The sequence below is a fragment of the Pongo abelii genome, chromosome 23 (assembly GCF_028885655.2).
Source record: "Pongo abelii isolate AG06213 chromosome 23, NHGRI_mPonAbe1-v2.0_pri, whole genome shotgun sequence".
Lineage (NCBI taxonomy): Eukaryota > Metazoa > Chordata > Mammalia > Primates > Hominidae > Pongo > Pongo abelii.
Genome location: NC_085929.1, coordinates 221137 through 224617, shown reverse-complemented (window position 1 = coordinate 224617; position 3481 = coordinate 221137). Strand labels below are relative to the sequence as shown.

At 56.6% G+C, this 3481-nt stretch overlaps 1 pseudogene; it reads right to left on the bottom strand.

Annotated features, from left to right (window-relative positions):
- Window positions 1–655: 655 nt before the first annotated feature.
- Window positions 656–2826, bottom strand: LOC129053701 (tubulin beta-8 chain-like; annotated as a pseudogene).
- Between the last annotated feature and the right edge of the window lie 655 nt (window positions 2827–3481).

The following is a 3481-nucleotide window of genomic DNA, read 5'->3' as shown; positions in this document are numbered from 1 at the left end:
AAACACACCCAGGCCGTCATGGTGATGGAGTGGCTGGGCTCCCACTTGCCCAGCCTTCATTGCTGGTTCAGAGCCAGCTGTGACCACATTCCTATCCCGTGATGGGACTTTGGAGACATTGTCCATCAGGGTCGCTGACCCCTTTTAAAGTTCCAGAAACAGAGGGCCCGCTGGTCCCCTAGAAGTTTGGCACACGGGATAAGCCAAGGCTTGCCTTCAGGAACAGGTTTTCCACCACATCGCTGCCCAAGGCCCAGGGCATCCCCCAAGTCCGTGTGAAGCCTGCCTGCCATGTCCACAGCCCATGCCGACCCCTCCTGGAACCACTGGAATGCTTGTTCCTGGGCACGTGATAAGCCCAGACAGCTTCAGCCTTGCAGGACAACTATGCGCATCTGGCAGCAGTAGCCAGAGGGCCCATGGAAATTTGGCGGTGAAGCCAGATGCTGTGAAAATACATTAGGCAAAACTGCATACTACGAAAGTGCTTTAAAATGCAGCAGCAGGAGAGGTGAAGACACAAACGAACAAGTGCGTAGTGACACATGGCTGTCAGAACACAGTAAAGAATCCACACTGCTTCCCCCCTTTACCTAGAAAAGGAGAGTTCTAGGCCACCTCCTCCTCGGCAGTGGCATCCTGATATTGCTGATATTCAGACACCAGGTCGTTCATGTTGCTCTCGGCATCGGTGAATTCCGTCTCATCCATGACCTCGCCCGTGTACCAGTGGAGGAAGGCCTTGCGCCTGAACATTGCTGTAAACTGCTCTGAGACACGCCTGAAGAGTTCCTGGATGGCTGCGTTGTTCCCAATGAAGGTGGCCGACATTTTCAGCCCCCGGGGTGGGATGTCACAGGCGGCTGTTTTTACGTTGTTGGAGAGCCAGTCAGCAAAGTAGCTGCTGTTCTTATCTTGAATGTTGAACATCTGTTCATCCACCTCCCTCATGGGCTGCGACCCCTGAAAATGGGGCCGCCGTCAGGTAGCGGCCGTGACGGAGTTCGCAGGCCGCCATCATGTTCTTAGCATCAAACATCTGCCGGGTGAGCTCAGCCACGGTCAAGGCCCGGTACTGCTGGCTGCCCCGGCTGGTCAGTGGGGCGAAGCCGGGCATGAAGAAATGCAGCCGGGGAAACGGGACCATGTTCACGGCCAGCTTCCGCAGGTCGGCATTCAGCTGGCCTGGGAAGCGCAGGCACGTGGTGACCCCACTCATGGTCGCAGACACCAGGTGGTTCAGGTCACCATAGGTGGGTGTGGGCAGCTTTAGGGTCCTGGAACATATGACATACAGCACTTCGTTATCTATGCAGAAGGTCTCATCCGCGTTTTCTATGAGCTGGTGGACTGAGAGGGTGGCGTTGTAGGGCTCCACCACGGTGTCCGACACCTTGGGTGAGGGCAGGATGCTGAATGTGTTTATGATCCTGTCTGGGTACTCCTCCCGGAACTTACTGAGCAGAAGGGTACCCATCCCAGACCCAGTCCCCCCACCCAGGGAGTGGGTCAGCTGGAAACCCTGCAGGCAGTCACAGCTCTCAGCCTCCTTTCTGACGACGTCCATCACTGACTCCATCAGCTCCGCGCTTTCTGTGTAGTGTCCCTTGGCCCAATTGTATCCAGCCCCACTCTGACCTGTAAGACAGTACAGCCAGTCACTCGATGGCCAGGTTTACGGTCATCAGTGGTCACCACCATAATGCAAAAAGGGCCAAGTGTCACGTGTGAGGTGAAAGCACCATTCGCCCTGCAGGTGGAGCAAATGAAACCCCCTCCCCCGGAGTTGCAGGACAGCAGCTTCCCCTGTTAGGAATTAAGTCAGGAGTCAAACCTGAGATGGGCTAACAGACCTCACTGCAGGTAGAGCAAATGAAACCCCCTACCCCGGAGTTAAAGGACAGCAGCTTCCCCTTTAGGAATTAAGTCAGGAGTCAAACCAGAGAGGGGCTAACAGACCTTGCTGCAGGTAGCTCCTGCCCATTTTCAGGGAAGGCAGCAGCCACGGCCCCAACTCAGCTCCCTGCAGGGAGTTTACGTCAGTAGCTCCTCACCTTGAGGAGACACCCGGGCCTTCCTCCCAAAGCCCGTTTAGGAGAGATGGACTGAGCGACTCGACTGGGAGGACAGGAGGATGTTCAGGGGCCCTGGCTCCACAGTTCCCACAGGATGACCTTGGGCCACTCCTAGATTTTGAGCTGCCCTGGCCCCAGCCCTCTCCCGCAGCTCATCGAAGATGAAGTTGTCTGGCCTGAAGACCTGACCTAAGGGCCCTGAGTGCACAGAGTCCATGGTGCAGGGCTCCAGATCCACGAGCACAGCGCGGGGCACGTACCTGCCACCTGCGTGGGGCGGGAGCGCATCAGGAGGGGAGGGCCGCGTTCCCAGGAGGGCATCTCACCGCTGGCCTCGTTGTAGTACACGTTGATGCTCTCCAGCTGCAGGTGGCTGTCCCCGTGGTAGGTGCCAGCGAAGTCCATGGCGTGTTCATCAGAGATCACCTTCCAGAACTGCCAGAGACGGGAGGGGCCAGACAGACCATGGCTGAGTCATGAGGGCGCCCCAGCCCCTCTCCCACCCGCACCCCCATCCCTAGGCCGCCATGTCCCTGGGGTCCACCCCGGCCGTCTCGCCAGCACCTAGTTCCACCGCGTCCCCGGCAGGGATCCCAAGAGCCGCAATGCAGGGACTCCGCCCCCGCCACTGCCAACATCTTCCCTGGCTCCCCCGGAAGGCCCGGGCTGGGCCCTCAGAGCCCCCGCTGCCAACCTTGGCGCCGAGCTGGTTCCCGCACTGCCCAGTCTGCGTGAGCACGATTTCCCTCATGGCCAAGGCGGGATCAGGGCTGTAGGAGAAAGGCGAGAAGGAGGCGCAGACGCGCAGCGACCCAGCCTGCCCTCCGCCAAAGCTTAAATAGCCCTGCGCTCACCTCCCCCAGCCTCGGATTGGGCTCCCAGAATAAGCAACAGCTTTGCTTCCACACAGGTGCACCCACCTGTGAATCCCTTGGCGTTGAATGTCTGTTGGAAAGCTCAGGTGTCCTTGCGTGGTCCTTTCCACGTTGGGGAAAGCTGCTCAGCTGGAGAACTTCCTCACGCTTCTTTAGTAAGACTAAATCTCTAGCTGAGCTGAAACTGAATTTTCCTCCCATGTGGGAGGGGAAGACTCTTGTTTCCATATTCACAGAGTGCCTTTGCAAGTGTCCTAGATTGATGACATATTTTTGTAATGGATGCATCCTTTCATCTATTAGGAGATCTGTGGTTAGGAAAGGCCTTCCGTATGTTAACTCAACAGACTTAATTATACGTTTTACTTTGGAGCAGTTCAAACCCGCAGTAAGCTATGGGTGTTAGAGATAGTCAGGCCTCTGATTTAGCTAGAGTCTTCTTTAGAGTAGGATTAGCCCTTTCACCTTTCCAGAGGACTGCAGTCTCCAGCAGAGTGAAGGTAATATTGGATTCTTAAAGCTGAGGATAGG